Source organism: Protopterus annectens, chromosome 10.part0 (assembly GCF_019279795.1).
Source record: "Protopterus annectens isolate FY-2018-M chromosome 10.part0, PAN1.0, whole genome shotgun sequence".
Classification (NCBI taxonomy): Eukaryota; Metazoa; Chordata; order Ceratodontiformes; family Protopteridae; genus Protopterus; species Protopterus annectens.
The window spans coordinates 1651444670-1651459719 of NC_056744.1; the positions used below are offsets into that span (position 1 = coordinate 1651444670).

At 37.3% G+C, this 15050-nt stretch overlaps 1 protein-coding gene across 1 annotated transcript in view; it reads right to left on the reverse strand.

Annotated features, from left to right (window-relative positions):
• The window catches only part of LOC122813851 (zinc finger protein 501-like), a 187584-nt gene extending 181214 nt beyond the window's left edge, over positions 1–6370 (reverse strand). Inside the window, exon 1 of the mRNA XM_044086388.1 lies at positions 5921–6370. The gene's annotated coding sequence lies outside the window, so the exon portion shown is untranslated. The remainder of the gene's footprint in view (positions 1–5920) is intronic.
• Between the last annotated feature and the right edge of the window lie 8680 nt (positions 6371–15050).

Below are 15050 nucleotides of genomic sequence, written 5' to 3' on the forward strand. Positions count from 1 at the left end.
TGTACTTTGTGTACATGAGGTGAAGACCTTTACCATTATGCAAAACCCAAGCCCAACGTGTTAACAGGCACCTCTTACACACCACAAAGCAACATTATAACAATGCATGGAACACAACACAACACAGTTCAAGAAAAATATTTTCATAGCGGTCTTAAAATCATGTAACTGGAATACCCTTTTAGAAAATGAAAAGTGAGTGAAGAAATAATGTAGTATAACCAAACATTTTTAGGAATTGTAAGCAAAATGGCTTCAGTAAGAAGGAAATTAGTGAAAGCAAACACTGTCCTTTAAACATTCAACCAAAGAGCTGATGAGAAATAGAAATAAAGCCTTGTCAATAGGGTTAAAACAAACACAGCAGAACCAACAAACCATCAACCATTTTCAAAATTTTCACTAAAAAGAAAGTAACTAAAGAACAGAAAAAATAATTCTTTATGCGATAAAATGGAAACCCATATAACCAAAAATTCTTCTGGAAATCAATGAATAAATTACTTAACCCCGGTAGGACTAAACAGCCAACTTTCTTCATTAGCCTCTGCCCTTAAACTGTCACCACCATCCTCAACACTGATGTTATCCAAACCATTATCAACATCAAAGCAACACCTATCTGACCAACATTCTGCACTCTACTCCCTCCAATGTCACTTTAATACTAAAGCCAATACTCACAAACACAATCAAAAAATTGCTCTAAAAATTAAAACCCACATTACTGGCTGCAGACAACCTTCCAGCAGAGTACCTTACAATTTCCACAGAAGCCATAGCCTACCTAGTTTCTATTCTACACAACAAGTTAATCCAGGAAAACTATGTTCTGACCATATGGAGAAGATCCTACATCCTACCACTACATAAAGGGTGAAAACCATGAAGAGCTCTCTCTTTCAGTTGCTATCCTTCCACCTCTCTGAAAAATCCTTGATAAATGTGTCCGTACACAATTGATCCAGTATCTCTTAGAGAATGAAATTAACCTCCCTTCATATGATAGTTCCAGACTCAATCACAGCAACACAACAGCAATTCAGGACTTCACAAATGTCATTCTCAACAAAAACACTGGTAAAAGTCTCCTCTCTAGATTTAGAGCTCTCAAAAATCATTCACCATAGTGTCACACAGCATACTCCTTCAAAAACTATAACTCATAGGCCTCTCAACTCAGCCCTGCAATGGTTCAGTAGTTTTCTTTCAAAACAGACACCAATCCAAGTAGAAGTCCAAACTCTTCTTCCTTATACTGGTTAAAATAGTAGTATCCCAGAGATAATCTTAGTATATGTACTGTTAACATTTTCACAAATGACCTCCAGACAGCCTCAAGTCATGCCATGCTGGTAGACTATACAGATGACTCAATGCTATGACCTTCAGACAGCCTCTATAGTCATGCCATGGTAGTAGAACAGCCTCTAGTCATGCCATGCTGGTAGACTATATACAGATGACTCAATGCTGTGACCTTCAGACAGCCTCTAGTCATGCCATGCTGGTAGACTATGCAGATGACTAAATGCTATGACCTTCAGACAGTCTCTGATCGTGCCATGCTGGTAGAATATGCAGATGACTAAATGCTATGACCTTCAGACAGTTTCTGATCGTGCCATGCTGGTAGAATATGCAGATGACTAAATGCTATGACCTTCAGACAGTCTCTGATCGTGCCATGCTGGTAGAATATGCAGATGTCTCAATGCTATGACCTTCAGACAGTCTCTGATCGTGCCATGCTGGTAGACTATGCAGATGACTCACTGCTATGACCTTCAGCCAGCCTCTAGTCATGCCATGCTGGTAGAATATGCAGATGACTAAATGCTATGACCTTCAGACAGTCTCTGATCATGCCATGCTGGTAGAATATGCAGATGTCTCAATGCTATGACCTTCAGACAGTCTCTGATCGTGCCATGCTGGTAGACTATGCAGATGACTCAATGCTGTTACCTGCAGACAGTCTCTGATTGTCTCATGCTGGAAGAATATACAGATAACTCAATGATCATCTGTAAGCACACAATATTAGCTCATTACAAAGAAAAACTCAACAATAAAGAATCATTTCCTCCTCCTGCCTAATTACCAACTTCTGTTACATCCCCGAAAACCTAAATTACTCCTCTTCACTTCCAAATAGCGCAATGGCACAAACCCAAACATACCCATTACTTCCCTAAACAAGACTCAAATTCAATGTGTTACTCACTGCAAACTACTCAGGGTGACTACTGATGGCAACTTAAAAATTTGACCTGCACATACAAGTAGTAATAAAACAACATATCAGAACCTTAGGTCCCTATATCACATAAAAAGTTGTCACTAAAGATAGCAGAAAAACTACAGCCTCTGTTAATCTACTTCCAAACTAATGTGTACATCACAAATACTCATAAAGCTACATTCCACTGTGACTACTAAACTATAGCAATGCTACAAAAAACAACAAAAAAATGCAAAATTTGCATGCAACCCTCCCTACAGGTCTCATCATTGTGCATCCCCCCAAAAAACTAAAATGATTGACTTACCCTCAACAACTTGGCCACAGTCAACTACTTACGGCACACTATCTAGTTTATAACCCAAGCAAATGTCCAAGTCTAAAAACATCCTTATACCATACATACCAACAGGAAGTCTGCAATCCATATGAAAATCCGTCCTAAGCGTACAAAAAGCTAACAATTCATCAGGAGAAGCCTTATACAGCATCCAAATCATTGGAATATACAACCTTCTCTCCCTCAGAATCTATGGCTCAGCAACAACCTTCATTCAAAACACAGCTGAAAGCCCTTCTAACAGACTCCTGACTATATTCTTATATCGTACCAGGATAATCCCAACATGCTTATCCCGCATCCTGGCAATATACAAGCCTGTTGAGATAATCAGATAATCAAAAGAGTTTCTTGAGTAAATAAATTGTACTTCATAAAAAATCTTTTGTGAGTATTTCTATCCAATAACAGCTGTCATACTCATAAACATTAACTCTATTAGAATTAACTAAATTCATTTTAGATATACTTTCTAACACTCATGCTTATAGCATTACTAGCATTCTTTAGAAATTAGTTCCACTTTTATATTCTGTTGTTCCCAGTCTATATTCTTATTTTTTTTTGCTCAACAGACAAATATGATCAAAGTGTACACGTTGCTATTAGAAATGCCACAGGTTTATATACTTATTTTATGATTAATTCATGTATTACTTCATGTTTCTACTTTCATGATTCTGCTTCACTCTAACTCTGAAGCTTTCCTCCCTGGGCCTCTGCTGAAAAGGGGTTCCATGCGCAGTTAGACTGTTACAGTACATAAATGCAAATAAAATAAAGTTAAAAGGCTAGTCATTAGAGCCGAGGGAGAAATGTGGAAAGACTCTCAAAGACTCTCTCAAGGGGAAAACTGACAATTAGTAATTCCCTTGGAGTTATTAGGTAAAATATTGCAACATGAAGCTGTAAATGTAAAGTCACATTCCGTGCATAAGAAATCACCTTGGAACAAGTCTTAGAATCCCTGTCGAAACCTAAAAATAATACTTCCATGCGACCAGACAACATACTATGCTGCATTCTCATCTGTGCCAACTACGAACTATCCAAACTCTTCTTCAAACTGTTCAGCTTCAGCCTATCCACCTGGTTTGTGCCCAATGCCTAGAAAACAGTCACTATAATTTTGTTATGCTAAGGTGGCCCATCCACAGATCTGGGTAATTATAAGCCCATTAACTTCTTACTATGTATAAAATGTAATAACTTCTTGTTTTCTACTGCTAATGTCTCTTCATAAGTATCCAGTATTCCCCTTGTTTCTTGCTGCTCTCACAAATGGCATGCTTACTTTTTCTTAATTGTTGATCTAAGCTACTATCACAGATATCAAGGCATACAAAAATTCACATTTGGGGGGAACTGCTGAAAATGGTTAGTTCAATTAATAATTAACCCAATGCTCATGTTTTTATATACAAAGATATCCATATGGGTCTGCGGATCTCAAAATTGCCATTTATGTTAGTCTGTTCTTTGCACTAAATTTCACCATGCTGTTTGTAATCATTGGTATTAGGTGATGTGCTTAAAGGGGTTACACAAAATACTAGGGGGATATATACAATGTCTAAGGGAGACACCTTAAGTGATCCACAGACTAAAGGGGAATATATATATATATATATATATATGTCCAAGGGAGGCTGACGACTTTGCAGTGATTTACAAACTCTGCTACATCAGTTAGTACAGCTAAGTAGCAGGGACTGGAGAGCTGCCACCCACTGAGGTGCAGGGAGCAGATGTCACTCCACAAAAGGGCATTAAAGCATGTTCTCAGTTTTATCCCATTTGTACTTTTTTGTAGTTGCAGGGCATACAGTTGTGAAGTGTGGACCTCTAATAGCTTTTCTCATACATTCTTAACAATTATGTGTGTGACACTGTTTTACCCATCATTCACAGAGCTGTCATGGCTGGGATTGTATAACATTCTAGGAGACTTTGCTTCACTTCATATACTGTTCTTTTTATCGCTATCTTACAACTGTTTTGTTTGACTGTTCCTTTGCTTTGCAGCCTCCACAACTGTGCAGTTTACTGGAACATTGGCTTCGGGATTGTGTTACCACAGCTAGTGTCTGAAGGTCCCTCAAAACTCATTTATTTGAGTTTCCCTCTGAAGATGTGGGATGATTCCTTTTATAACTAATTTTTTTGCTCTTACCAAATATTATCAGCTGCCAAAGGTGATTTTCCCTCCCTCACCCCTCAGGTGACTCCCAGCTGCCACAAGCTCCTCTTCTCATTCACCGGGTCTGCCGAACCCACCTTAGGGCTCCCTCCAGACTCAACCTGACCCACAACCAGGGATGAGGAGAAGATGCAGGTCACTGGTGCAGCATCATAGTGCTGCCAGGAATGTGCTCTAATTGCACCCCCACCAACAACCTTGTAAGCTCTACAGTCGATGCCCTCAGGAGGTGCATGTGTGCTTCTGCAAATGTGCGACCTTCCGAATACGCACAGCAGCTCTGATGGAGCACACAGCTCACCAGGCTTGTAATACTGCTTTTACGGCAGTGATCCTAGACTGACTCTGCCCCCCGAGTGAGTTTGCATTGGCCACTCATCTCAAGCTCCTCCTGGGATGAATGAGTCTTCTGGAGTACTATAAGCTCTCAGCTTTTTAAAGCAATCTGCTTGATCAGCCTGTTTTGGTTTACATCAACAAAACATGAAAACCTTTCCTGTAGTCTTTCTACAAGACCTCATAAAAAACATTGAAAAATATCAACACCATTATTAACTTCTGTGGTATCAGATCATCATCACACTTTTCTGGGCTAGAAGGCATTTACTGCTACTTGCTAGGTCTTACTGCATAACCCATATTTTACTCACAAATGCCACCAAATAAATCAGTCCAGACTTTATAATTTGCTCACCAGACAGCTATGTTGTAACAAATCAAAAGCCTTAGTAAAAGCAGGATGTATACACAGGCCCTTTGTGCTGCAATGTACTTATTAAATGAAGAACTGTATTTGACTCTGTCAAGAAAGAGCTTCCTGTTCTGAATCCATGTTGCTTTAGAATATCTGTATCCAGTATGTCCACTTCTCACAAGATATGTTAACAGGCAGCTATCATCATACTGAGAGCAAGAGTGTGTTTCTCACCACCTGAAAATAAGATGGCTATATAAATGCACAAACACACACACTAATTATACTTCCTGTCTACATAGGGAAGCTTGGATATTTGTGTTCACTACTCAATAACAAAAAACACTACCTACTTACAAATCAGAAACAAAAAGTACATGGCAGTATATCCCATACAGGGAATCTGTAATTTAATGCTAGATATCAAACAATGTCCCTTACCTCATACACACTGCCTCATGCAGAAACACAAAATTATGGCTGGAATGTTTGGGAACACACAGGACACAGATAAAGGTTTCATCTTCCTAACAGAAGAGGTCCAGTCTCTGTCTGTGCTCTCCACAGCACTGCTCTGTTCTCCCATTTGTCGCACAAGGACTCTGCATTTCTTTCAACCTGCAGTCCGTTTCCTACATTGAGTGATTCAGTTTCAGACTCAGATCTTTGAATCACATGAGCTTGCAATTAATTTGCTCAGTAACTGGTTAGAAGTTCCTTTCTGCGTTCACAGTAGGAGAATGTTTTTGTTATGTACAAAATGCTGTTAACACAAAGCCTGGAAAATTAATGATCATAATCCAAAACCACTGGGAATTCAGTAAAAATGAACTGCTGGAATGTAAACCTCAGTCAACAGGCTAAAAGGCCACAATTAAAACATTTGTTGTATTTTTTAAAGTTTTGTTTTCAGAGCACAGGAAGTAGAATGTACGCAGAAGACACCGCCTCTGTTTAAAGGGGCAACACTCTCAGATCTTGCAAACTGTAGCATAATGAATAATTTATGTTTAAACAGCAAGTTTTAGTTCAGAAATCACTTTGTCTTACAAATACATAAATACTAAAGTCTCACATGTCTTTTCTAGTTATGCCATTGCATTGTACTAATGAGGAACTTTAATCAGTATCACTTGCTTTTAGTATAATGTTCTCCCACTCATACCTCTCAACCTCTTAGAGCAAGAAATCTGGACAACGCCATAAGTAATGGGCAGACAAAGTCCCAAAAATAGGGGCAATTTTTAAATATTGCACCAACAAACTTAGAAAGGAAATAGAACAACAGATTTTGTATTAGCAATAATTTTCTGCAGGGTATGAAGTTTGAAACTCAGATATCTGTCATTATTTTCTGACTTAAATCTTCAATGATTTGCCAAAGATTTGCTAGAAAAGCACAATGTTATGAAAAATGGATTAAAAGTATGAGGCAAAAATCTGGACATTCTGCGAAAATCTGTACAGTTCAGAAGTACGCTCCCATTCTGTTTCCTATTTATGTATTATATTTTATTTATCCTTTATTGATCGGGTTAACTCCCCCTGGGTTAGTAGCCTCTTTTCAGGGGAGAACCAAGGTGGTAGTTATATTGCTAGTGGAAATTTAGCCAGGACATGTGGCAATGTACCCTACTCTTTTTGATAGGTGCTGTGGGATCTTTTACATTCACCTATGCTACCACCAACTCAGGCAGATAGAGCCTCAGTTTAATGGCTTATGTGAAGGGCATCACATACAGGAATGCATCACCCACTTATGCTGTACTATAGTGTCAGTACTGAAAAGTAATCCATGCACCTGTTGTGGGAATAGAACCCACAGTCTTCTGATTGTCCAGCATCAAAGGCAAGTGTGCTGCCTGTTGTGCTTCTGGTACATAATTACTGTCCACTCACCTATCACTACCTCTGTGGGATCAACCTGTTAGCACTTGGATTTCTGAGGTAATGTGGCAACTACCTCACGTTTTCAGACAACTTTTTAATCCTGTATGTCTATGCGCATGAGATGTTTCCATAAGTACTAGCACATAAATTAGACATCTTTTCACGTCTGTTAAAATCCTTGACACTCAGTGCCAAAGTACACTGGCCAGATAAGATTAAGACTAATATAGATAAGGCAGAGAGACCTTAATGAATGTGGAACTACAAATGCAATTTAATCTCATCATACTACATAAATATCCTGAGCTAGGTATTACTCCCAGAGGTATTACAGTTTTCAAAAGTCCAGCAATGCCATTTGACTCGAATGATGAAAATGATGTGGTCTTTAGAAAGCACTGGGCATCAGCAGCAGCACATAACTATGCCACAAAATGGTTAAACAATATTAATTGAAATAGACACGATCAAACTGTGAAATTGCTGACAAAGTTTAAGTAGTATATAGTCAAATAAAAGATATTATGGAACTGTCTGAGGCTGATATGGTAATTAATGATATAAACATTGGACTAAAATTACTGGAGAAGGAGTTACAAGTCCACAAGTGGAATAAATTGCAGTGGGACCTGAAAGATTACAAATGCAAGAAGGCATTCTTATGGACCAAAAGAACTCACAAGAACAACAGGAATGAGATACAGCTCCTCTTCTTCTTCATCTTCTCCCATTAGGGATCATGACAGCAGATCATCGGTCTGCACAGTGATTAGCAGTGGAGTTTTTATGGTGTCGAGTTGCCACCTTGCTGCCCAACCTGTACAGAATGCACATACACACACTTACACCTAGGGCCAATTTAGAGTGTCCAATCCACCTGCAGTATGTCTTGGGAATGTGGGAGGAAACCTACACAATTGTGGGGAGGGAATGCAGACTCCACACAGAAGGCACCCAAATGGAGAATTGAACCAGAGAACCTATTGCTGTGAGGTGACAACGTTAACCACTGCACCACCATGGCTGCCCAGGAATGAGATACACTAAGGTGAAGTAATGGAGGCCAGTCAAGACACATTGTACTCACTTGCAGCAGTGCTAGGGATCACTAAATCTCTTGACATTGCAGTATCAGGAGAAGGACATGGTGATAATGAGCAGGTACCACACTGAAAAATAAAAATTGGATTAATAAGTATTATTCCAGATAACAATATTCTGCGCAACCATTTTTAGGCAAAAAAGATGAAACAGAGGTGCCTTTCAGCAGGGTGTATTTACCAACCAGAAGTATAAGCAAAACAGGACATGAGGTACTGTTTTATCAAATTAATGATGTTTGTTATCTTTTACCTACAGATATATTTGCTATAATTCACATTTTGAAATATATGATTATTCTGCCATGGATTTAACTTTTTTGTCTTAATATTAATAAAATGAGTTCTTTTATTCCATCATTTTCTAATTCAAGAATTAATCATTTTCTAATTGAAGAATTAATACTTTTTCAAATTTGATGCACTTTTATGTATATTAGAGTAAAATTCAGTGTTAGCTAAAACGGATTACAATGCACAATTTATGTGTAGACAATAGGAGAGGTTGAGAGGTATTCAGAATAATCAGTTCTGTATTTAAGCCAAATGAAGAAGGTCAAAGTACGATAGTTTTAAAACCTCTCTATTTAAATGTTGGCACTCCAAATGCCGAGTGCTGATACGCCAAAAAAAAAAAAAAGACCGAAAATGCACACGAGAGAATCTCAAACATCGCTCTTCTCCTTTGAACTTCTTTTTTGCAGGGGCAAGCCCCCCACCCCCAAGCTTATATATATATATATATATATATATATATATATATATATATATATATACTATCTACAAAATTACCATACCTCAGAGAAAAGGGAATGTCCCTTAGAAATGTCCATCTTGGGTTTAATATATGTAAGTCTGTATTTTCAGCCATTCTGTCTCTGAGTTACTGTTTTAAATGCTGGACAGTATGGAGAATTGTGCTATAATCAGTAACCATTTGAAATGTCAAGTGCCGAAATATGGAGACTGAACGGCCAAAAAAATAGGCTTACATATAATATGTATATATATATATATATATATATATATATATATATATATATATATATATATATATAAAACATATGAACACAACAAAACAAACACACACACCTACCCCCTGCACCCCCCATGTGGCGGCCTGTGCCTCTCACACCCCCACTACATATATATATATATATATATATATATATATATATATATATATATATATATATAAACTCCGAGGTCGCACTAAACACAGAAAGACAGAAAACCCACCACCACACATTCTACACCCCCTTGCACAAACACACATCACATACATACCAACACCACCACTCTCAAAACTAACACACTCACACTCTTACCTACCTACCCTAACCCACACCTAAAACTCTCCAACACACTCACAAACACACAAATCCTCCCCAAAACCCTTAAAAAGCATAACACTTACCTAATGCTCCATCACTACCGCCAGTTCGACATTTCCGAGTTTGATATTCTGCAGTTTCACACAACTGCAGATTCGACAATTTGGTCTCAAGGGTCTATATTAGAACATCGAAGTTTCAGAATTTCGAATGTTCTAATATCGACACCTACTAACCGAAAGTTGAAAATAGCAAAAATTAAGATAACCAAATTCTTTCCCAAGGAAGGAATTTGGTTGTCCGTTCCTGTCACTTCGCTATTTTCAGCTCTGTGGTGGAAACTTACGGTCGGGTTCAGGTAAGTGTGCGAATGTGTGGACGTGAGGATTAGGGTGATAGGTGAGTTAGGGTTAGGGCGCGGGTGAGGTGTGTGTGCGATAGTGGCGGACCATAGGGTTAGGGTTTGGGTTAAGGTAAGTGGATAGATAATGGTGTATGTACAGTTTATTGTAGTTTAGATGTAAAATTTTAGGTGTATGTGTGTGAATTGCTGTTTGTTTGGTGTGTTTGTGTTGTGTGCATGTGTTTTGGATCAGCAAATTTTTTCCCTAGTAAAAAATTCGCTGTTTTCAATTTTCGGTCTTATCAGTTTTCAGTTAGTAGGTGTCGATATTAGAACATTCAAAGTTCTGAAACTTCGATGTTCTAATATAGACCTGGTCTCAAGATACTGAAATTTGACATTTCAGTATTCGAGATTCTAAAGTGAATCCATATATATATATATATATATATATATATATATATATATATATATATATATATATAAACACACATAGACATGTATGATTTTTAAAGAACAAGTATTCTTTTTTCATTTTAGATACATAGGGGATTTGATGTTTTTATGTTAAGTTAGTGAGGATGGTGTACAGAGTTTTATATCTAATCTGAAGTGTAATAGATTTGGTTTAGAATCTGATATGGAGATTCAGTAACATAGATTATTTAAATGCTACGCTAATTAGCTAAGATAATTATCTATGCTATCTGTGTATTCCACTTTTGCTACAAAACAACTGCCTCTTTCTCCTCTGTACTTACACCAGAATCTATTTCTGCTAAACATCTACCTCCTTCTCTACTGCCCAACTACCTCTCTCTTCTTCCACCACTATCTTGAATGTATACATTGTATACACAGTACTGTCCTCCATTATTTCTCCCACTTTCTACAAAACCAATAATTACTATTATCTTTCGAATTTTCAGTCTTTGTAACTACCAACAGAAAAAGTTACAGTTTGATAGTTAACAGTTATTAGTATTTTGTTCAGATTATTCTGCTGCCTCAGTTCAGCCATATGCTGTACAAATGGCTCTCTAATCAACTATGTCTGTATGTCATGAAGAGTGCTCATCTTTTGCAATTGTAATTCACTACATCTCTGTATATAATTCTATGATTGTAATTGTAAGTTTTGCTTTACTTGTATGTAATGTGGAGCTTTTCTCCCCGGGCATCCACTGAAAACAGGCTCCTTGAGCCCGGTGAACCTCCCCGGTCATCAAACTGGAAATAAATAAAATAATAAATAAATTTAGTTGTGTACAACAGAAAATTAGAACAAACTCATGCAGGAAATCAACAGCTGAGTGCATTCTTTTAAGGGCAACATTTTGTCATCCATCCCATGTTATACCAGTTCTCCCTTATGGAGAGCTGTTAAAAGTAAAATAAAACCTTTACAATGATAGGGTAGATTTTTACAAGAACTATTAAGTTTTTGAGTGTAGGTTATGATGTTAAGGTAGTGAAGGTGCCATACAAAAAGGTGATGCTGAAAGATAGAAAAGGACCTTTTTGTGAGAAGACATTTTTGTGCTCAGAGGAGTAAGATATTTCAGATAAAAAATATTAATAATTATAAATGTTATTATATCACAGAATATGTCTTTACTGAGCGGTTAATAGAATACATTAAGATGGATGGCAGTTTCTTAAATGTTTTTTGATGCTCAATGAAGTTATAAAGGGACAGGTGAGCATTTCTTATAAAGAAGACATAATTTTGAAAGAATATTGAGCGAAGAATAATTATAGGAAATAAAAAGGTCCACATACATGAATAATTTGAATTTGGTAAGGACATTTAGATGTGGTAGCTGTTCTATATGTGCACATACAGTTAAAATGTTTAGTGAAATTTCTAATAGAAAATAAAATGTGATGCACACATTTAGCTGTAGTACAAAAAGGGTAATATATTCCATAAAATGTTTGTGTTGCCTTTTTTATATAGGGGAAACTAAAAAAAGAAGTTTAAAGTTAGAATTCAAGAATATATAGGTGAAATAAGGAATAAAAGAATGGAGATTCCAGTTGCCAAACATATTTGGCAGATTTATGAGGAGGAAATGTATGCTCTGCAGCTTACAATTTTCAAACAGATTAATATTGTAGGGAAGGATGTAAATGCAATAAAGCAGTGCTTGTTTTAGTAAGAAACTATGTCCATATTAAAGTTTGACACTTTGAAGCCAATTGGCTTAAGTAATGAATATTGTTTTAAATGTCTTCTGTGGTTAACTGATTGTACTTGTTGCATGTTTAAAGTCACGTCAGTTTTTATGTTTACATGCTAGTATTGGATGTGTTTTTATTCTTACTCTGTGAAGGCATTGACAGAGGTATTGAGTGTGTGTGATTTAATGGATTAAATTGTTCTGTGAATGCTGTGGCATTCATTATTTATTAACTTTTGTTTCTTTTCAAGTACTGAAACTACTTATAAGAGATGTTATATTTGACATTTACCACAGAGTATTAAGGCTCCAAATTGTTAATATGTTGTTTCCTGTAGTCAAGGGTACAATGTTTGATTCCTTCTAACTTCTTTTGTCTACTCTCTGACTCTGAGCAAGTCCCTTGACCAGACTGTCCTGCCAGGTCATGCCAGAAAAGGGGCATTTGTGGCAATGGAGGAAGAGAGTGTACATCCTGAGGGGAGGAGACTTATGATCACACTTAGGGATGGTTTGATTTGCCTGGTGGAAACTAGGGGAAAAACTACAAGAGGCTTCCTAAGCATTAGCAGGAAATCCTGTTAACATCAGTCCATTGTGGGTGTGAGGGGCAGCTCAGATCTGACTCCATTTGAAAGCCCCTTACACAAGGTGGTACTAGGTATTAGGAAGAAATAAAAACAGACAGCAGTTTAATGATGCCCCAAGATCTTTGATTTTTTTTACCAGCCCAGGACATGGGTCTTTTATTGCTAGGAAAAGGCCAAGTTGGGACTGATAGACCTGGTGGATGATGAGAGAAACTGATGGCAGCTGGCAGTCAGCTGTGAGGAGTCAAAAAGCAGAGTGCAAAAAAGAAATCTGTTGTTATCTAATCTAGTTTATTGAGGCATTAGTCCTATACTTTTGTGAGTAGCATTGGAAGTTCAAAAATAAACATTTATGGTAGATCTGTCACACAAAATACTTTATAATAAGAGAAAAACAAACTGCTATACATAAACTTGTTTCCTCCCTAAACTACCCAACCCCAAAATTACTTTAAACTAAGTCCTAAGAGTGCTATCCAAAACAAAAAAAAATATCAGCTCTATCAGCCTCCACAGACTATCACCTAGTTAGTAAAAACAGCTTTGTTCAACACTTCATCAACCTAGTCAGTCTTAGCCTCTCCATTGCTTATGTACCAGATGCCCGGAGAGCTACCAAAGTGGTTCTACATAGTAGCACCACTTTGGTAGCTCTCTGGGCATCTGGTACATAAGTGGTGCTACTATGTAGCACCCCTTTGGTAGCTCTCCGGGCATGTGGTGCATAAGTGGTGCTACTATGTAGCACCCCTTTGGTAGCTCTCCGGGCATCTGGTACATAGTGGTGCTACTATGTAGCAGTGGTCCCAGCACAGACCTTGAGAACTATCAACCCATTAGCTTTATCAGTATCATATCAATGGCACGTAATACACTAACTTTAACAAAATCATTTTAATGGCATGGAAAACATATCAACCCTTTAGCTTCGACAGCATCATTCTTAAGGGCATGGAATACATAATGACTGACCTCATAAACAATGAAATTGGTTACCTTCAATCTTTTGACCCTAATGAATTTGATTTTGTGAAAGGTAGGTCATATTCACTCAATCTGTTACATTTCTTTGAAAGAATTACTGGAGCCATGCACAAGGCCCAATCTGTTTAGACTCCTGTGTATACTTGTCTGAGGTCTTTGTTAGACTTCTTCATACTGGCATTATTCACAAACTCACCTGCAGAAATATTAAACTCTACATAATCTAATGAATAGCAAATGGCTCTTCAATAAATAATATGCTATCAGGGTTTTGTTATGATCTGTAGGCCGGTTGAGGCTGTTCTAGACCAAGTCAGTAAACTGCCATCACCCCAGACAACCAGACAGGGGGACCTCCCAGTTATTGTTTCTCTCTTGTTAATAATCCAATTAATTATAAACATGCATGACAGTGTCTGTAGCAGAGCTGCCTGATCAGTTTGTGGTGGATGCCAGAAGCATGCTACCTGTTAGTAATAAGTACTATCTTACCTGTTAATAAATATGTAAATAGATGACCAGCAACAAGCTTTTTAAAAGTGAATACATACAATATTTTACTTAGGAAGGAATGAGTTAAGCAGTACAGTTAACCATTAAATATATAGAGAAATGTGAAATAGTAAGGTAAATAGAAAACTAATCATTTTGAACAAATAGATTACAATGGGAAAGCATCCATTTACAGTCTGTTACTAGGTATTTCCTTGATGAAAAGAATTACTGAACCCTAAGATAATTAGGTCAATATTCATGACATTTTTTCAGGCAGAGACAAAATGGACTTAAGCCCTATGTGCAGAAACAGAAATGTTTTTTTTTTCCTGGTGAAAAATATATTATTTTTTACTTGTGATGTAATGACAGTACAATAAAGACAAATTACAGATAGAAACTGCTTTTCACATCTCAACACATGTTGCGTATTTAGAAATGGAAGAAGGGTACAATGTGTGAATGAGGAAGTGGTACTCATGCAGATAGTCATACATTCAGGAACACATACATGCATAGGTTAACATGCAGTGACTTTCTGCACTCATGTAAATGTGTTCAGAACAGGGTGTCTGCCACCCCATGTGTGTAATATAAGTCCTTGCATTCTTGTTGCTTCTCTCCCTGGTCACCATCAACCTGTGATATTCCT